This window comes from Podarcis melisellensis, assembly GCF_964234715.1.
Source record: "Podarcis melisellensis genome assembly, chromosome: W".
Classification (NCBI taxonomy): domain Eukaryota; kingdom Metazoa; phylum Chordata; class Lepidosauria; order Squamata; family Lacertidae; genus Podarcis; species Podarcis melisellensis.
The window spans coordinates 1,537,905-1,559,495 of NC_138535.1; the positions used below are offsets into that span (position 1 = coordinate 1,537,905).

General features: G+C 47.3%; 1 long non-coding RNA gene across 1 annotated transcript; it reads right to left on the reverse strand.

The window, feature by feature from the left end:
• Positions 1 to 936: 936 nt before the first annotated feature.
• LOC309361190 lies at positions 937 to 1,417 on the reverse strand. Its single transcript, XR_014164381.1, has 3 exons — positions 1,328 to 1,417; positions 1,159 to 1,196; positions 937 to 1,008 (listed from the first exon to the last, which is right to left on the reverse strand). It is a non-coding gene; the product is annotated as an uncharacterized lncRNA (long non-coding RNA).
• Between the last annotated feature and the right edge of the window lie 20,174 nt (positions 1,418 to 21,591).

The following is a 21,591-nucleotide window of genomic DNA, read 5'->3' on the forward strand; positions in this document are numbered from 1 at the left end:
TCCAAAGGCTCTGAGCAACACGCAGAGACCAGCAGCGGTCAGAGAAAGCTGCAAACTCAAGTGCTTTCCTTCAGTGTGCTTAAATAAAGTCCACTCAGGATCTTAGCAGCAAAAAGCAGTTTTATTTAAGCAGAAACTATCCATTGTTGAACAGCATCGTGAAAACACGTCCACTCTCCTCAAAAGCGAAAGTAGAGAAAAAGAACAAAGTCTGGAGACTCTCGGATATGACGCAGAATCTCCCCCCTCCCAAATAGTAGACAGGGCGTACACTCTGAGCTGTTTAACCTTGAAAGCTCAGGTTCTCCTCACACTAAGTACGTCACCAGAGTTACCACTGTAATTCACTGAAGTGGCAAGGTCTGGCATAGCTGTCAACCGTCCCTTATTTGGCGGGAAACTCCCTTATCCCAGCGCCATTTCCTGCTGCTGTCCCGGATTGATGATGTCCCTTAAATTTCCTGGGTTTCATACTCGCCCGGCTCGAGAGGGAAGCAGGTGGAAACACCTTTCCACATTTTGCTCCCCCCCCCAGCTCCTTGTCAAGCTCAAAAAACCCAGTATACCTCAGTTAGTAAAGGGATTCCAGTGCCGTAGCAAGGACCAATTCAGGCTGCGTAAAGCACGCAATCCGTGCCATGAGATCCTGATAGAGAACAGAGGGCGGAGGGGGAAAACGTCAGTTTCCTATGGACATCAGGTGGATTCCTCCAACCCCAAACTCAGTGCAGGAATTGGCAATTTAATGCCAAATGCCTGCACAACCCTTCTCTTGGCCAGACCCCGCCAGGCCTTCCTTCTGCCCAGCATCCCCCAAATCCCATCCCCAGCTCTCCTGCCCACCTCACCCCTGGATACCTCATCCAGGTACCCCCTGGATACCTCACTCACCGCAATTGCCTTGACGGCCATCTTTTTGGAGTACCTCAACCTGTGCTTTTCTCTCTGGTGGGCCTCCGAGCAAGTGGCCAGCACGCAGGAGGGGAACATCTCATCCTTCTCCAGTTGCTGGAATGGCAAGAGTCAGGCTGTCAGTTCATGGCAGGAGGGCTTCTCTGCATCTGAGACCGCCAAAATGGGGGTACAAACAGCACTGGTGGATGGGGGGGTGGGGGTGAGGGATTTCGTATGTACTGTGCTGTTTTCTCAAATACTAACCACAGGCGATGCCCAGACCCTGCCAGTCTCTGAACCATCTGCAACAAGAGAAGAAGGAAAGGACATGGGGGCAGGTTAGTTCATTTCTACTTATTTTCCACAGTTGAGGATTAGAGCATTAAGGCCACCCCTCCTTACGCTCCAAAATGAAAAGGAAGCATTTGCTCACGTGGGCCCCCAGCAGCCCTGGACTTCTGGGGGACTTTGTGGGTCCCCTTCTTCTTGCGGGCTGCCATGTCCCTCAGTCTCCTGAACCTAGAAGAGAAGGAGAGGGGCAGACCTTGTTGTTGTTGTTGTTGTTGCATGGCGAGTTCCCCCCTCCCCCCTCAGAAATAAAGACACGAGACACAAGAATTCGGGTTAATGGGTCGAATTAGGCCACAACTTTATTGATTACAGGAATTGAGCGGTATTGGCTTAGGCATTGGTCCTAACAACTAACCGGCTTCAGCCCGCTTGCTTGAAGACCGGTAAGGGTTAACCACCAATAGGGGGAGTCCTGCTGATGCACGTCAACTAGGACGTCCCCCCGGAGTTACCGCTTGGGGACGTGCCTGTTGGGACACTCCTTCAGATCATATTTAGCAAAACCTCAAGGACCGAAATAAAGAGCAATGGGGAAATTGGGCAGTCTTGTCGTGTCCGTTTTTCGATCTTAAATTCCTCTGTCACCACATTGTTTGCTGTAATGGTTGTGAGGGGTTACTTGTGCGTAAATTGCCTTTGGTTTAGTTAGTTTGCTTGCCCAACCATGCTTAGGGTCAGAGCTCGCCCTCCGTGACCTGTTAGTCACTTGCAGAATCCGTCAGTGGGCGTTTCTTGAACCTCTTCCAGCATAAAAGCTGTTTGACCCCGAGTCTCCTCCTATGTTCCCTGCACGGAACGCGTCTGTGCAAGTAAGGGGAAGGCAGGGGCGTGCCAGCGCTCTCTCCACTAGTTTCGGGTGAAGGGTCTTGGAGCCCTGTCACCAATTCCTCCATCTCCCTCTCTTCTCTATTGGTGTTTCGCTGAATTCCTTCCCCCATGCTGGTCCCCTCTCCTGCGTCGCTCTGGAGCCCTGCCTCCGCTTCTCGCTCTGATGTCAGTTCCCTGACATCCACCACCCTCCCAGGACCCCCTCCACCCCGGCCTGACCCTGTGACGGGACCCTGTCCCCTTCTTCAGCCGACGATGCAGGGAACCCCCGAAAGGAGCTGCTGTCGTCGTCCGAGGACTCAAACCCCGCTTCCCACCCGCTCCGATTTCTCACGGGAGGGGCTTCCCAATCTGATTCCTCCTCTCCTGACGATTCTCCTCCTTCCTCCTGGGAAGCAGGAAAACCCACGAAATCCTCCTCCTCCTCATCGGTGGTGGCAAATTGCTCCTCCCAGAATCTCTCAAGGGGTTTGGGCTTCCTCGGATACCTGTTGTGGAACTCTTCCACCAGATATCCATCATCTACTTCCCCCGCGGGAACCCACGTGTTTTCTGACTCGGGTTCCCCCTCCCAAGCCACTAGGTAGTCCACCTGCCGCACTCGCCAGCGCGAATCCAGGATCTCCATTACCTGGTGGTGGCGTTCCCTCTCTTCCAGTTGCGGGTGTGTGAGCCCTTCCCCTCCTACCCCCCAGACCCTCCGCTCCCCTCTGTACGGTGAGAGCAGTGACTTATGAAATACCGGGTGGATTTTCATGCTGTCTGGCAACTTGAGCCGGAAAGCCACCGGGTTCACTTGGTGTGTCACCTCAAATGGTCCCAGACGTCTTGGCGTCAGTTTCTTACACCCGCCCTTGAAGGGTAAGCCTTGTGTGGATAACCACATCCGGTCCCCCACCCTAATGGTCTCCCCTTCCCGGCGATCTTTGTCTGCTTGTCTCTTGTACGCCTCCTTTGCCCTTTCCAGATTCATCTTAAGCTGCTGGTGCAGGGCTTCCATTTCTTCCACGAAGTGCTCTGCGGCGGGCACGCTCCACCCTTCCTCCCCTCTCCCGGGAAAGGCCCTGGGGTGACACCCATAATTAGCCAAGAACGGGCTCATCCCCGTGGACACATGCTCCGCGTTGTTATACACAAACTCTGCCAGTGCTAGCTTTTCTACCCAATCGCTCTGTCTCTCGTTGACGTAACAGCGTAGATATTGCTGTAAAATGCTGTTCGCCCTCTCTGCTTGCCCGTTAGTCTCCGGGTGCCTCGCTGTCGAGAATCCCACCTCCACCTGCAATAAGTTCATAAGCCTCCTCCAGAACCTCGAGGTAAATTGTTTCCCTCGATCCGAGATAACCCTCGAAGGAGCCCCATGCAACCTAAAGATGTGATTCACGAACAACTGGGCGGTTTCCTCTGCTGTCACTGCATGAGAGCACGCTATAAAATGGCACATTTTGGTTAGCAGATCTACTACTACCTTGACTGCTGTCTTACCTCTGGATTTGGGTAAATCAGTCATGAAGTCGGTAGACACCACCTCCCAGGGTCTTCCCGGCGTGGGTAAGGGTTCCAGTAGCCCTGCCGGGGCTGCCCGCTCTCCCTTGGCCCTTTGGCAGCGGTCACACCCCCGTACATACTCTCTTACATCTTCCCTCACCCTTGGCCACCAAAACTCCCTGGTGACCAGTAACATAGTTTTGTGTTGCCCAAAGTACCCCGCTGTTGGGTTGTCGTGAAGCTGTTTGAGCACCCTTTCCCGCAAGGCCTCCCTGGGCACATACATTGCTCCTTTGTAATACAGCAGTCCTTCCCTTTCCTCAAAGCCTCCCCGGTCTCCCCCAGTTCCCCTGAGTTCCCTGATTCTGGTTTGGGCGAATTGGTCCTGGCGAATCAGCTCAGTTAGTTCTCGTTTCCCAACCAACGCTCCCCCACAAACCCATCGTTCCTCTGGGAACACGTGTCGAGCTTCCGGCGGCCCTTCTCCTTCCGTGTACTCCGGCTTCCGGGAAAGCGCGTCTGCCCTCACGTTCTCTTCTCCCGGCACGTACTTGATCTCAAAGAAGAACTTGGAGAACTCCTGTGCCCATCGAATCTGTCTCTGGTTGAGGACTCGAGCTGTTCTCCAATATTCCAAGTTCTTGTGATCAGTGCAAACCTGAATCTTGTGCTGAGCCCCTATTAGGAGATGTCTCCACTGCCGAAATGCTGCATAAATGGCTAACAGTTCACGATCATACACCGTGTAGTTCTGTTCCGATTTGTTCAGTTTCCGTGAGAAGAAGGCACACGGCCTCCAGGTGTGTTGGCTTAGTCCCGGCTGCAGCAACACCGCTCCTATCGCTCTGTCTGATGCATCGGTCTCCAGCCTCATCGGCTTCTGCAGATCCACGTGCAGGAGCTGTTCCTCCGAGGCGAACGCCTTCTTTAGCCTTTCGAAGGATCGTTGGGCACTTTCCGTCCAGACGAACTTCTTTTTGCTACTGAGACAATCCGTGATGGGTGCGGTCAAGTGGGCGAAGTTCTTGATGAACTTCCGGTAGAAGTTGCTGAACCCGAGGAACCTCTGCACATCCTTCCGGGTTTTGGGGGCCTTCCATTCCAGCACCTCCTGCACCTTGCCGGGGTCCATGGCTAGGCCTCTGTCCGACAACCTGTATCCCAGAAATTCCACTTCTCTGGCGTGAAATTGGCACTTTTCCAGCTTGACCCACAACTGGTGCTCTTGTAGCCTCTTCATCTTGGAACTTTGAAGTGTCAGGCATAGCTCTAATGGCTTTAGCCCAAACGTAGCAGAGTTTTCCTGCACAGCGAAGAAGCTAGTTGCGGTGGAAATGACTAGTCAGCTAGACTCAGAATAACTATTTACAGGATTTATTAAAAGGAAAAATAAAACCAGCAGAGTTTCTGCATACAAATAAAAGCAAAGCAAATCCGCTCTTTCTCTCTCTCTCAAAACCATACACAGCACTTCTACTCCTAACACACCTCACATCAAACTGAGCTAGCAATCCCTAGTTAAGAGTTGAATGCTGGTCACTAACCAATCAGAGTAAGCAGTTTCTAGGTCAAGCTGACCTGGGCTTTCTGCCAAGAGTAAATTGACACTGCCTTGAGTTAATTGTTTGAAGCCAGAATCTGCAAGTTTCCCATGAGAATCAATTAACAGAAACTGAACACCCCCTCACAGATTCTGCTGGACAATTAACATCAAATACACCTATGTAGAAGATCATTTTTCCAGCAAACCTAAACCCTTGCACATTTGCTTGTTCTTTATCTTTGCCAATGGTTTAGTTAATACATCTGCTACATTTTCTTCACTTGATACATAAGTACAGGTGATTATATTGTCTTGTACACAGCAACGCACATTTTGGTATTTTACAGAGATATGTTTAGAACGTGATTTGAAACCCTCTGTTTTACTTAAAGTTATACAAGCTTGATTATCAATGTAAACTTGTACTGATTCTCCACAATTTACATTTAAATCTGCTAACAAATGCTTGAAATAAATCACCTCGTTGCACAATTCACTCAATGCGGCGTACTCTGATTCCGTTGATGACACACTTACAACGTCTTGCTTGCGTGACCGCCAGCTGATTAAAGCTCCACCGACCATTATGACTAGTCCTGTGACAGATTTTCTATCTGGCAAATTTCCCCAATCACTATCACAGTAGCAACTCAACATTTCATCCTCTGAAGAATTTAATTGTAACATATAGCCAATTGTCTGTTTGAGATACCTCAGAACTTGTTTTACCCCTTTCCAGGCATTTAGTGTGGGTTTTGAGACCAATCTACTTAATATGCCTACTGCATAACTAATATCAGGTCTGGACCACTGTGCTAGATACAATAAACTTCCAATTACAGAATGATATACATCAGGATGTTCAAATTCAGGACTCTCATCTGTATGAAGTGTTTTTATGAAACCTGGATCCATAGGCACCACTGCCCCTTTGCAAACCTGCATTCTGTATGTAGTCAGTAGTTGTTTAATTTTGTTCTGCTGACTAATTGGGCAGCTGCCATCTTGGGCCCAGCACACTTCCAACCCTAGATATGTCCTAACCGGGCCTAAGTCTTTCACGTTGAACTTACTGGACAATTGTTTGGCAAACCTCTTAGTTTGTTTATCTGTTTTGCAGGCATACAATACATCATCTACATAAATCAGACAAAACTCTTGATCACTGCCTGTACCACGTACATAAACACAATTGTCAGCTGTACTCTGCTTGAAACCAAATGACACTAAGGCCTCATGGAAACATTTGTTCCAAGATCTTGCAGCCTGTTTGAGACCATATAGAGCTTTGTTTAATTTCAACACTCTATTGGAACCTGTCTCATAACCAGGCGGTTTGGCTAGATACAGGTCTTCTGATATTGATGCATGTAAATATGCAGTCTGGATATCAAAATGGTTTAACAGGAGTTTTCTCTTTGCTCCAAGCGTTAGAATCAGCCTTACACTGTCCGCCTTAGCAGTAGGGGAAAAAGTCTCGTCATAATCTTTTCCAGGCCTCTGAGAGTATCCTTGTGCCACTAAACGAGCTTTGTATTTGTACTCTCCTGTCACCAGAGGTTTAAGTTTGTACACCCACCTGCAGCCTACAATCTTTGCCCCCTCAGGCGCTGCTACTGGTGTAAAAACCTTGTGCTCATTCAGAGAGGACATCTCTTCCTCCATTGCCTGTTTCCAGTGCTCTGCCTCCTCTTTTGGTAACTTTAACACCTCCTGAAAACTCTTGGGTTCTGCAATCACACTAAAAACATTTGCAGTATCAGGAGAAAAACGCACTGGAGGCACTCCTTTGTTTTGTCTTTTAGATCTTCTGGGAGAAAATTTTTCTTCTGACCCACTTTCCTCTTCAGAACTACGACCTCTCTTTTGTTGCTTAGCAACTGGTCTCTGGCTAATTCCACTTTCTTGAGAGCTCTTATCTGAACTTTCCTCCCCCTCAGACTCTGATTCTCTATGTTTACCTTCAGAGTCATGAATCTCCTGGGAAGGTTCAAACCAAACCTCTGTATTGGCATGTAGTCTCTCCCAGCCACTGTGTTCACAAAAACTGGCATTCCTGGAGATCACAATGCCATTTGTCCCTTCAGCAAAGCGGAAACCTTTTCCCAGCTCCTGGTAACCCACAAACACTAACTGTTTGGTCTTAGGATCTCCCTTCTTTCTCATTTGTTTTGGAATTAATACCCAGGCTTTTGATCCAAACACATGCAAATGGTCAATTTTGGGTTTTTTCTGAAACAATTTAAAGTACGGGGTTGTACCTATTGTTTGATGAAAGAGCCTGTTTTGGAGATAACACGCGGTGAGCATGCTCTCCCCCCAATAAGACATGGGCAAATCAGCATCATCAAGCATGGCAAACATCATATTTTGTAAAGATCTGTTTTTTCGCTCTGCAACACCATTCTCCTCTGGGGAAAAAGCGTTCGTTTTTCTATGCCCAATGCCACGCTTCTGTAACCAATCTCTAAAGGCATTTGACATAAATTCGCCACCTCTGTCCGTCTGAATCCTTTTAAGTTTAGTGGACAGAAATCTTTCCACAGATGCCACCCAGCCTTTAAACTTAGTGAACACGTCACCCTTGTTCTTCATGGGAAAAACCCAAGAATAACGTGTGGCGTCATCCACAATTGTTAATGAAAAACGCGATCCACCCCTGCTTACAGCAAATGGACCAATTACGTCCATGTGAACCAGCTGTAGCGGTGACTCACTAACTCTGTCACTTCTGGGGTAAGAGACTCTGTGGGTTTTAACCTTTTTACACACATTACAATCAAGGTACTTGTTACAACTCTTTAAATCACCCCCATCAGCCAATTCAGACATTTTTAGTACACTTTTCCAGCAAGCATGCCCCATTCTCCTATGCAATAAGTGCACACAGTTGTCATGTATAGCTTTGTTATTCACTGCAGGCTGAGATTTACTGACTACTGCTGCAACTTGAGATCCTGCTTTAAGCCAAAACAAGCCTCCCTCTGACTTAGCAGTGCCTAAAATCTCACCAGCCTTCTTAATAATGCAACTGTCTCCTTCAAAATACACTTTAAACCCAGCTTTTAGCAAACAATCTACAGACATCAGATTGCTCCTTAATGAAGGCACACAAAGTACATTTTGCAGGCATTCACGAAGACAAGGAACAAAAACTGCACCCCCTGAAATCACTTCGGAAGTACTTCCGTCTGCTAGAGCCACCTGGCTGCGCTGTGCTGAGTTCTTGGAAACAAATAATTCATCTGAATTTACGATGTGGCGAGATGCTCCCGAATCGACCACCCAGACTGCTTGTTTCTCATCAGCAATCTTGACCTCGCCGGTCACCAGCTGGGCCGACTGTTTTCGATTGAAGAATTTCTTTTTCCACTGCTGCTGCTGATCTCGTCTCTGCTCCTGCACCGGCAACTGAGACTTGACCAACTCCGGACATTGTCGTTTTAGATGCGCTGAGGACCCACATCGGAAACAACGCCTAACAGCAAACGCTGACTCCTCACCGGTACGCTGCTTTTGCTTCACCTCTGGCACGGCATGAGAACTCCTTCCAAACCGCCCGCCTGTAGAAGCCTCTGCAGCAAACGACCTTTCTTGCCTCTTCTGCCATTCTTCAATCAAACGCCCAGTAACGTAACTGACTGATAAATCACGCTCCTGTATGCCTTCTAGAGACAAAACTAAATTATCCCAGCTTTCCGGGAGAGAACTCAAAATAATAGCCACCTTCTCCTGCTGGTCTAACGCACAGTCTCTTTCCTGTAGCGCAGTAAACTTTAACTGTAAACTGTGTAGGTGTTCCTGCATTGTAACCCCAGGCTGTAACATTGCCTTATACAATGCCTTGCGAATGAACAGCTTGGAAACCGCTGTCTCACGCACATGGAGTTCTTTAAGTGCTTGCCACACACCTCTAGCTGTCTTGATTCCCCTCACATACGGCAACTGGGAATCTTCCAGCCCCAAGACAATTGTGGCCCTTGCTCTTTGGTCTTTATCGAGGTCTTCATCATCAGGCTTCGCAGGAAACTTACTCACCACTTGCCAGAGACGATCCCTCTGCAGCACTGCCTGCATGCGTTCCGACCACAGCAAGTAATTGGAATCATTCAGACGCTCAAAAGCCATCTGAACTGGTTGTGAGGCCATCTTGAGAGCGATGTCCCTGGAACCCGGAACCAGCTACTCACGACCACCGAGAGAGAGAACAGGAACCACAGCACCCAGCACTCACACGCTGCAGCTGTTGTCCTTCTGTCCGCTGCGTCACCAGCTCACCACGGTCAGGAACCAGCCAGGAACAACAACTTCTGGAACTACTGGAACCAACGCCGTTGATGCTGACACCACCGCAACTCAGGCTGGCAGCACAATGCCCATAACCTCTTGGAACTTTGAAGTGTCAGGCATAGCTCTAATGGCTTTAGCCCAAACGTAGCAGAGTTTTCCTGCACAGCGAAGAAGCTAGTTGCGGTGGAAATGACTAGTCAGCTAGACTCAGAATAACTATTTACAGGATTTATTAAAAGGAAAAATAAAACCAGCAGAGTTTCTGCATACAAATAAAAGCAAAGCAAATCCGCTCTTTCTCTCTCTCTCAAAACCATACACAGCACTTCTACTCCTAACACACCTCACATCAAACTGAGCTAGCAATCCCTAGTTAAGAGTTGAATGCTGGTCGCTAACCAATCAGAGTAAGCAGTTTCTAGGTCAAGCTGACCTGGGCTTTCTGCCAAGAGTAAATTGACACTGCCTTGAGTTAATTGTTTGAAGCCAGAATCTGCAAGTTTCCCATGAGAATCAATTAACAGAAACTGAACACTTCAGCACTTCCCTGACGTCCTGGACATGCTGTTTTTCATTGTCTGAATAGATCAGGACGTCGTCCAGAAATGCTACGCAGTTTTTGTACAGCAGGGGGCCCAGCACATGGTGCATGAAGCTTTGAAAACAGGCTGAACCCGACTGTAATCCAAATGGCATGACTAGGTACTCAAAGGCCCCTAGGGGGGTGAACATGGTGGTTTTCCATTCGTCCCCCTCCCTCATTCTAATCAGATTGTATGCTCCCCGGAGGTCCAGCTTGGTAAAGATCTTACCCTTCCTTACCCTAGTTAGAATATCATCAATTCAGGGCATTGGGAAGGTCACGGGTTCCGATATGAGGTTTAATCTTCTATAGTCCACTACAAGCCTAGGCTGATCCGTGTTTTTTTTGTCCACAAAGAATACAGGGCTGCCCCCCACTGCCTTGGATTCCCTTATGAACCCCCTTTCTAGGTTCTTGTCAATAAAGTTCCGCAACTCCTGCATCTCCCGGTCCGACATGGCGTACAGCTTACAAACTGGCAGCTGCGCCCCAGGGAGTAGGTTGATTTGACAGTCAAAGGGCCTATGTGGTGGCAGTCTGTCCGCCTCCCTCTCGCTGAAGACCTCCTGTAAGTCCACGTACTGGGGCGGCACCTCTGCTCTCGGCTCCAGTGTAGTTGCTGCCAGCCTGGCCAACCTCCCCCTTGGCCTCCCCCCCCCCCCCAGACAGTGTTCCAAACAGTGCGCTGACCCGAAGGTGACTGATGCCAAGCCACCACTGGATCATGTAGCACTAGCCAGCTCATGCCCAGTATTATCGGGGGTCCCGCCAGTGTGGCCACATGAAAGGCAATGGTTTCGGTGTGTCTGGAAACCTTCATACTCATTGGTGGTGTTTGATGTGTCACCTCCCCTCCCAGCAGCTCCCTGCCATCTATCGTGGTGACCTGAAGGGGAAAATCAAGTGGCAGCAGGTGTATTTGGTGCTCTAGTGCGAACTCCTTGCTGAAAAAATTGCAAGAGCTACCTGAGTCCAGCATTGCCTTAACCTTGACTGGGTGTCCATTTGGGAGTTCTAGCACCACCTCTATTGCTATAGACGCCTTGGGTGGGTCTGGTTGGGGCACTTCCATTAGTTGCTCGCCTGGCTGCTGCGCCCCCCTGTGGGCAGCCAAGCGCTGGCGTTTCCCTGCACCTTGTCCTCCTCCGCCTCCTCCTCGCTCCCAGTGGCCCCCACCATCCCTTGCCAAGCCTTTCTTTGTGGACAGACCCTGGCAAAGTGTCCCGGCCGTTGGCAGAGGAAACACTTCTTGGTGCTATTGGCTGCCTTCCCCTCCCGTTTGAATCCTTGGTTGGCGCTCAAAGCCTCTCTCGCGCGCGCACCATCGATTTCCATTGGCTCAATGTCCCCGGAAGGCTGCCTTGGCATCTCCGGAATGCGGTAGTCAGGGCAACGTTCTCTTCTCCCTTCCCGCCATTCCAAAGCGCACGCTTCCTGCCTCGCTCCTATCGCAAGTGCCGCTTTGGTCAGTTCATCCATAGATTGCAGGCGGGGCGCGCGGGAGAGCTCGTCCTTCACGGTTGGGGACAACCCCTCCTCAAACAGCATCCGTATGGGCGGGTCATCTAGATCCCATTCGAGCCGGTGTATTAGCATCGCAAAGCGGGACCAGTAGTCTCTAACGGATAGATCCCCCTGCTTGCATCTCATCAGCTCCCGCTGGGTTACACTCTGCCCAATTTGGCTTGAATACATTGCGTCCATTGCCTGGAAGAACTTCCGGACGTCCCTCATGTCAGCATTCTGAGTGGCCATTAGGGGCCTCACCCTTTCCCGCGTGCCATCCTGAAGGTGCCCCACGATATACGCCACCCTCTCTGCATCGTCAGCAAACTCATCGCGTTGCAGCTCCAAAGCGTACTCTATTTCCGTTCGGAACCCATTATAGTCCTGGGGCTTCCCCCCAAACTTGTGTACCAGCCCTGGCACCTTCTTTGCCACTGGGGTGGGTCTAACCTGCGCATCCTGGGTCCACCGTTCATCCAGCCGCGCCGTCAGCAGAGCTACATGCCTTTCCAGGTCCTGGTTCCTCTTCACCAAGTCCTGCACACCCGCAGCCTGCTCCGCTGCACCGGCACCTCCAGTCTGGCTCATGATTCTCTGCCTGTGCACAAGTAACTTCAGGGACTGACAGTTTGCTGTAATGGTTGTAAGGGGTTCCTTGTGCGTAAGTTGCCTGCTAGTTGTGTCCGATTGCCTGGTTCACCATCCCTTGGCTGACAGCCCACACTCCGTGGCCGGTCAGTCGCTTGCAGAATCTGTCAGTGGGCGTTTCTTGAACCTTTTCCAGCATAAGAGCTGTTTGACCCCAAGTCTCCTCCTATTTTCCCTGCGCGGAACTTGTCTGCGCAAGTAAGGGGAAGGCAGGGGTGTGCCAGCGCTCTCTCCACTAGTCTCTGATGCAGGGTCTTGGAGACCAGTCTCCAATTCCTCCATCTCCCTCCCTTCTCTACTGATGTCGCGCTGAATTCCTTCCCCCCTGCTGGTCCTCTCTCCGGCATCGCTCTGGAGCCCTGCCTCCGCCTCTCGCTCTGATGTCAGTTCCCTGACAATAGTAATGAAGCCAGTCTCGCACTTTATCTTTTAATTTCTCAAAACTCTGCAATTTCAATTTGTCTCCTTGTTCCAAAATCTCCCAATATTTCGGCCATTTGGCCTCCATATTGAGCTTTTTCTGAGCCTTCGCTTCCATCGGTGATAACCACCTTGGGGTTTTGTTTTCAAGTAAATCTTTATATCTTGTCCAGACGTTAAACAATGCTTTCCTGACAATATGGTTTTTAAATGCTTTGTGTGCTTTAACCTTGTCATACCACAGATATGCATGCCACCCAAAAACGTTATTAAAGCCTTCCAAATCCAAAATGTCTGTGTTCTCAAGAAGCAGCCATTCTTTCAGCCAGCAAAATGCTGCTGATTCATAATAGAGTTTAAGGTCTGGCAGGGCAAATCCACCTCTGTCCTTTACATCGGTTAGTATTTTAAATTTTATTCTTGGCTTCTTGCCCTGCCAGACAAATCTAGAAATATCTCTCTGCCACTTCTTGAAACAGTCCATTTTGTCCAAAATTTGCAATGATTGAAACAAAAATAACATTCTTGGCAATACATTCATCTTTATAACAGCAATTCGACCTAGCAAGGAAAGCTTCAGATTTGACCGTATTTCTAGATCCTTTTTCACTTCTGACCAACATTTCTCATAATTATCTTTAAATAAATTTAAGTTCTTAGAGGTCATATTAACCCCAAGGTATTTTACTTTCTTAACCAGTGTTAAACCTGTCTCCTTCTGAAACCTCTCTTTCTCAATCGGTGTTAAATTTTTCTCGAGAACCTTAGTTTTTAACTTGTTCAACTTAAATCCTGCCACTTGACCAAATTCTTGAATCAGTTCCAATACTCTTTTAGTACTAGATTCTGGCTCTTCTAGTGTCAATGCTAAATCATCTGCAAAAGCTTTCAATTTGTACTGTTTGGCTCCGACCTGTATACCTTTAATCAGATGGTCCCTTCAGATCATATTTAGCAAAACCTCAAGGACCGAAATAAAGAGCAATGGGGAAATTGGGCAGTCTTGTCGTGTCCCTTTCTTGATCTTAAATTCCTCGGTCACCACATTGTTTACAATTAGTTTAGCCTTTTGTTCTGAATAAATTGCACCTATGCCATTTTCAAAGCCTTGACCAACCCCCATCCCCTGAAGATTTTTCTTCATAAAACTCCAAGAGATATTATCAAAAGCTTTCTCCGCATCTACAAATATTAAGACTGCTTTAGTATTAATATTCACTTGCAGTTTTTCCAAAATGTTAATTATATTCCTCGTGTTATCAGACAAGTGTCTGCCCGGGAGAAAGCCAGCTTGGTCTTTATGTATCTCCTCCACTAATACTTTTTTTCATCTTTTAGCCAAAACATCTGCAAAAATTTTGTAATCCACGTTAAGCAGGGATATCGGGCGGTAGTTCTTAGGTTGTGTCTTTTCAGACTCAGTTTTCGGTATAAGTGTAATGTAGGCTTCCTTCCACGACTCTGGCGCTTTTCCCCCCTCCAAAATTTCATTACAAACCTCCTTTAGTGGTTGAATTTTCCAATCTTTCAAAGATCTATAGTATTTTGAGGTTAAACCATCTGGCCCTGGAGATTTGCCCAACTGCATATTCTGGATGGCACCTTCTACGTCCTGTTCTGTTATTTTATAGTTCAGCATTGACTTGTTTTCTTGAGAGATTTTTTGTAATCCATTTGTTTTTAAGAATTGGTCTATATCAATCTCTTTCTGTGGCCCTTGTGTATATAACTGTTTAAAGTACCTCTGGAAACATTTTCTAATTTCCACTGGATTCTGTATATTCTTTCCTTCCACTTCCAAATTAGTAATGGTGTTAAGTTTTTGTCTTTTTCTCATTTGCCAAGCTAACAGTTTCCCACATTTATTAGCCGATTCAAATGTCCTTTGTCTCATCTGTTTAATTTTCCATTCTATTTCCTGATTCATCATTTTCATATATTGGACTTGGTATAGCTTTATTTCTCTCAGAATCTCTTGTGACTTTGGTTTCGCTCTCAGTTTCTTCTCGCCCTCTTTTATTTTCTCCAAAATTTTGTCTTTTTTCTCATTTTGAGTTCTGTTCTTTATTGAATTCTGTTGAATTAGAAACCCCCTCATAACCGCTTTGCTTGCGTCCCAGATTACTCTTTTTTCAATGGTAGTGTTCATATTTATCTCAAAATAGTCTCTCAAGGTTTTTAGGGCCTTCTTGGTAACCTCTTCGTCTCTAAACAAGGTGTCATTCATCCTCCATCTGAAGGAACCAGTTGGTGTTAGTTTCATCTCCATTTTCACAGCATTATGGTCGGAGCAAGTTTTAGGGCAAATTTCCACTTTTCGAATCTTAGGAGCCAGTCCTCTAGTTATCCAGATTTGGTCAATTCTTGTCCATGTCATTTTGGCTTCAGAGAAGAAAGTTCCCTCTCTACCAAAGGGATTCTTTGTTCTCCAAATGTCAATTAAGTCCATATTGTCAGTCATCTCAAAAAAGGTTTTTGGTAGTCTGACATCCTTAGTGACTACCTGTCTCTGTGCCTTGTCCATATTTGTAGATAGCACTCCATTCATATCTCCCATTATGATAATGTTGTAATCCATATAGTCCAGCAATGTCTCATGCAACTTTTTTAAAAATTCAGATTTCCCCTCATTTGGTGCATAAACTCCTACTATCAAAAATTTCTCTCCTTGTGTTTGAATTTCAATTGCCACAAATCTTCCTCGGTCATCTTTAAAAATAAATTTCGGTGATAGGCTCTCTTTTGCATAGATCACTACTCCTCTTTTTTTAACCTTATCCGATGAAATAAACTCTTGACCCAATCTTTTGTTAATCAGTACTTTCCTATGTAGCCTTATCACATGTGTTTTCTGTAGACAAATCAAGTCCAATTGTTCCTTTTTTCAATAAATGAAAGACTTTTTTCCTTTTCTCCGGGGAGTTAAAACCATTAATATTCCAACTTAATAGTTGCAGAGCCATGGCGTGATTACTTTGCTTTTCCTCCAACTGCACCCAGTAATTGTTCTTGTTCTGTCGGTGGTATCACTTTCTTTGAGTTGTCCAATCCCAAAGGTAGTGATGCTATGTCTAGTATTCCTGGTTTTAATGCTCTTGGCTCTTCTTCAGATTCTTTCTCCAGGTCTTCTCCGTAATCTTTCAAAAATCTTTCTTTATCATCCACTGATCTTATTTTTAACTTTCGTCCTTTGAAGGTAAAAGATAGGCCTTGGGGGAATTCCCACCTGAAAACAATTCTGTTACCTCTCAACAGGGTCACCAGATCTCCGTAGTTAGACCTAAGATCCAGAAGGTATTTCGGGATGTCTTTAAATATCTCCACTCTTGATTGATATATTTCCAAGGTCTTCTGAAAATGCAGACTCAATATTTTGTCTCTCTCCTCTTTTGATCGGAGGGTAATCAAACAGTCTCTCACCCTGTTCTTTCTCCCCCCTCTTCCAAGCCTGAAAGAACTTACTATCTTGAAATCTTGCTTGTCTGAGTCTAGGTTCCAAAAGTCTGCAAATTCCTGCATAAAAAAGTCACTTAGGTTATCTTTATCAAGTTCAGGTACAGCCCTGATCCTTAAATTTGTCTGTCTTTCCTTCCGTTCAATCATAGACAACATCGACCGGTGGTCCTCCAGTTGTGGTTCGAGGACCCGACCCCCGCAATGTGAAATGAATACACAAGGACACGTGATATAAGGTTAATGGGCAAGGAAAGGCCACAACTTTATTGATTACAGCAGTGAAAAGGTATTGGCTTAGGCATTGGATCTCTAAAACAAGTGGGTTTATTCATCAGTAGGTGGAGCCAGTTGATGCCGATCCAACTATAGGCTCACCCCTGATGTCACCGAGGGTCGTGCCATGGCCTCCCGCCAAGCAGGCATCGGACAGAATACACGACCGCCAGATTCCTTTAACGGAATACCCAAAAATTGAAGGCATAGGCGATGGCCACATCTAGCCCTTCGACACACCACAACACATTATTCCAATGCCTAACCTACCCACCAATACCACAAAAGTTGTGACGATTGCTACGAGGTAGGCAAAAAAACCAAAAGGCCTAATGCCAAATGGAAAAACTCCTACCAGGCCCCCTGGACAACCAGGGTGACCAACCTAAGGTCCATAGCAAGGCCAATGACCTAAGCCCTAACTCAAAGGGAGTGGAGGGTGGGTGACTCGCGCCGAGACGACGGCGAAGAATGAGGCTGGGGAGAGGCTGGCACTGCAGCAAAAGGCTGCTGAGCACGCCCCCTCGGAGGCACCTGGTTGGGTGCCTGCCGAGGGGCGTGGGCGCCAGCCAGGAGAGGTGGAGGCAGGGGGCTAACGCCCCCTGCTAGGGGCGGTGCTCGGGCTCCCGCCCACAACCACTCCCCTCTCTTCCAGGGAGGAGAGTCTTTGCCTACATATTGGTGGTATCTTTTCCTCTATGGCCAGTGCTTTTTCCTTTGCTTCTTCAGCTGTCTTTCGATTCAAAGTAGATTCCTGCAGCAATTTCTCAATAGATTCTGTGTTAGAGTTCACCTTCTGTCCCAAATTATTAATGCTTATAGTATTTTGGTCCATTTTAGTTGTTGCTTCAGCTACTTGTTTACTTAATTTTTCCAAAGATTCATTGATTTTACCTAATGCCAAAGCTAAAACATCTTCAGATGCCATTCCTTTTGACCCAACTTGAACAGATGCTTCCCCTGGTGGTGCAGAGGGGCCAGATGCTGATGCTCTTCGCTGCTGCCGAATTTTAGCAGATCTTGGTTTTTTTTTCCTGAAGCGAGTCTGCCATAACACTTTATCTGAAGCTCAAGGTCAATCCCACGGCCGGAGTTTGTTTTGCTGTGGAAAATTCCCCTGGCCAGTTTAAAGTGGAAAATTCCCTGGCCAGTTGTAACAATTTCAAAGTTCCTCTAGGGGGACACAGTAACAGTCAATACTTGTTGCATTAAAATAACTTTTCCAAGTCCCTCATTTAACAAAATAAGCAACAGTTTCAATTTCAGTTAATTTACAGTTCCTTAAAGTCCGGAGAAACCAGTCAGAATCAAAGTATCTCTCTTGCAGAGTTAACTGTCAAAAGGTTACATTATCCATAAACAGCGCGATTCACAGTACGGCAATCTTATTGTCCATTGACAGACCGTTCCCAGGCATTAAGCGGTGGTCTTTGTTTCCTTTCCTCTCTTTTTGCAGGCAAAAATACTTCTCCCTTTTCCCTCCCCTCTCCTGCAGCTCAGGGAGGGAGATCTCTTGTGTCGATGTTAGGATTTAAGTCCTTTTAAAGCGATTTTCCAGGTCTTAGCTTAGATGATCTTTGCTTTGATCTGTTTACAAGAAACGGAAGGCGGACTTCCTGTTTAAGCCTTCCCGCTTCGGTGCCAAATTAGTGCTTTTTCTTCCCTTGTTTTCAAATCTTTAAGTTTAACCTACTCACGGGTAGTTGTTTTAATAGCCGAATTGTCACAGGAAAAAAGTCAGCGCTCTCCGGCAACAGCTGTGTGGCTTCACTCCACGGAAGAAGCAATTGACGCTCAGCACCGCACCGCTCACCCCGTTTCGCTCCGGAGCCCGGAGCCGGGTTCCTTTGCAAATTGGGGGGGGGGTGCTGAAGGTGCCCGCCGAGTCCCACGATCACAGGCTTCACCCGCCTGTGGTTTTTTTGAAGGGTCCCCGCTTCGCCGTAGCGGCAAGACCTGATTTCTGTGGAGCTAACTCCCTCTAAGTTAGAGGGAATCCGCCATTGCCGATGGCGCCGACCCCCAGAAGTCTATCTGTCCACATCCCAGGACTCATGCACACCCTTTTCGCAGAGTTCACACAACGAAAGATGCACTCAGGAGAGCAGCATATGTACAGCTTTATTCAGCTGTACATATGACTGCTTGCCTCCGTGTCGAGGCAACAGAGACAAAAGCTATATACAAAAACAGAAACTTCCTGTGAGCCGGAAGTACGCAGACTTTGTGACTCACAAGAGCCTGCTCCCTTTTTAAGGAGGAACGGAAATATCCTAACATCCTCCCACTTTCCGTGTAACCTGTAGTACCTGTGGTTCAACCCAATTGCAACCTCTGTACATAAACCTTAAGTTGTTCTCTATTAACAACCTTAGACAACAGATCAGCAGGAATTTCATTTCCTGGCATGTAGGACACCTGAATGAGTCATTTCTGAATACACTCTCTTGCACGATGTAGCATAATCTGCAAGAACTTGGTTCTTTGCTTGCAACTCTCTGAGTTCAGCAAAGCCAAACAGGATCTATTGTCTTTATACACTTGTATGGGACATTTCACAGAAACTCCGATGTCCTTAAACAGTTGCATCAACCATTCACAATCCATGAGTGAAAATGACAGAGCATTGAGTTCCGATTCACAGGAACTTAGGCTTACTGTCGTCTGCTTCTTGCACAGCCAGTCAAACAGACAGTGGTTGTACATGTAGCATACTCCAGAAGTGCTTGTACCATCCGTGGTGTCACTTCCAAAACTAGCATCTGCAAAGATTTCAAGACCTCCAGTCTTCTGACTGGTGAACCTCAGCCTGTAGTGCAAAGTCCCTTTCAAATAGCGGGCTATGCGCTTCAGAGCTTTCCAATCCTGAACAGTAGGATTGTTGGTATGTCTGCTAAGCAGGTTAGTGCTTACAGCTATGTCAGGTCTTGAACACCTAGCAATGAAATTCAACTTGCCTAGAATACATCTGTACAGTGTAGTGTCAGGAAACGCTTCAGCAGTACTATCTACCTGGTAACCTGTCACCATCGGTGTGTCTGCTGGGTTTGCATCAACCAAATTCAACCTGGTTAATACATTAGCAATTTTCTGTGTTTGGTGTACCAGAAAATTACCTGCTTGGTCCCTCTCCACCTGCAGAGAAAGATAGTTGGATACCTCACCAAGATCTTTCATGTCAAAGTGCTCCTTCAGCTGAGCGAGGGTGCTTTGGTACAAAGCCTGATTCTTCCAAAACATCAGAAGATCATCAACAAAACATAAACAATACAGTTTGTTTTGCCCCTCCTCCTTGACAAACACACATGGATCAGCTTTTCCTTGGTGAAAACCAAGAGAAAGCAATGTCTCAGTTAGTTTTGTGTTCCAACACCTGGCACTCTGCTTGAGACCATATAAGGACTTCCGAAGTTTACAGACCATTCCCTTCTGTATCTGCATCCCGTCAGCTGGAAGCATATACAGCTCTTCCCCCAAAACCCCGTACAAAAAAGCTGTATTAACGTCGTGATGGGAAACGTGCAGTTTCTCCTCTGCAGCAATCTTGAGCATTAGCCGAATGCTCTCCTACTTGACGGTGGGTGAGTAGGTCTCGTGGTAATCCTGTCCTGGTACCTGTGAAAAACCTCTGGCAACCAATCTGGCTTTGTGCCTGACAACCTTGCCATTCAGGTCTGTCTTAGCCTTGAAGACCCATTTGCTGCCAACCAGTCTCATTCCTGGGACTACCGGTACCAGCTCCCAAGTTTGGTTCCTATCCAAGGAATCAACTTCAGCCTTCATAGCATTTAGCCATGGCTCAGCATTTTTAGAGGTTAACTCCTGAACCTCTTTGGAGTTTGAAGGTTCCCACACCTTCTCTGAGGTACTAAGAACAGCAGTTGCTGTCTTAGCAAACTCATCAGCAAACCTCTTTGGAGGTTTGCCTTTTGTGGCCCTTTCAGATCTGCGTACTAGACGCAAGTCTTCTTCACTCATCTCCTCCTTCTGAAGATCTGAAGACCAATGGTGAACAGTGGTTCTTCCAGTTCATTGCCAGACGCATCAGATGGTCTGAATGAGGCCTTTGCGCTCTTGTAGTCTGCTGTGTCATCACTGTCGCTGACACCAGCAGCAGTACTGCCCACTGAGCTGGAATCCGAACTCTGATCATCATCCTCATCATACTTAGCTTCCTCTTCTACCTCAACATCAGCTGCTTTTTTTCACATCATCTTCATCTTCCTCTGAGTGACTCTGGAAAATTCCCACATTCTCCCCCCCCCCCCTAAGGATTGTACTCAACACTCTTTGTGAACCTAATGGACTTCGAGTCAGTCATCCATACCCTGCATATGTACAGCTTTATTCAGCGTTGGTCAGAACAAAGAAAAAACATGCCTGCCTGCCTGCCTGCCTGCCTGCCTGCGTGTCGAGGCAACAGAGAGAGACAAAAGCTATATAGAAAAACAGAAACTTCCTGTGAGCCGGAAGTACGCAGACTTTGTGACTCACAACAGCCTGCTCCCTTTTTAAGGAGGAACGGAAATATCCTAACAGTGCTGTGGGCCCCCACCTCCATAGGCTTAGGACAAGGCCACGCCCCCCGGAATCCTTTATCGGACTACCCTTTTGCTTTGGGGGAAGGTGATGGCGCTTCCTCCCCCCTCATCTGCATAATAATAGAGCAATGCCCCTACCAATGCCTAACCGCCATTCGAGCCCAGGCTTCCCGCCAATACCCTCAAGCCTGTAACCAATCCCTAATCCCTGACATAATATCTTTCAACCAAACATCGTTTCCAGCATCTGAAAGATGCACGCCATCATCCATGTAGAGGGCCACCTTTGCAAACTGGATATTGGGGTGGTCGATTACCCGTCCCCCCAGTGCCGCCACTCTACGTGCCACAGTACTTTGCAAAACCTTTCTGGCTCTGTTCAATGCGATAGGGCAGCGAGAATCCCTCCAGATCTGCCTTTCCAGCAGTGATGACCACAAAATGTTAAGTCTAGGATAGGAGGTAAGTAGCTCATCAAAATCCCTAAACATGTTCCATTGTAAGTCTATGGCTTTACAGTAAGCTAAGTCGTTTCCCCCCAGCTGGATAATTAAGGCATCTGGTGGGCCTTCGATTGTGACTCTGGTCCTCACGACCGGCATCAACTCGGCCCCGCGCATCCCCCTCTTAGCAATCCATGTCACGTGCACCTCTGAGGGTAAGTTCAGCCCTCGCCCTAAGCCAGCCGCGACAGCCCGCTTCGCTGCCCAGTGAACGATACTGTGGCCTACGATCCAAATGCGAATTCTCGCGTCTCCTGGAAGGGAAAT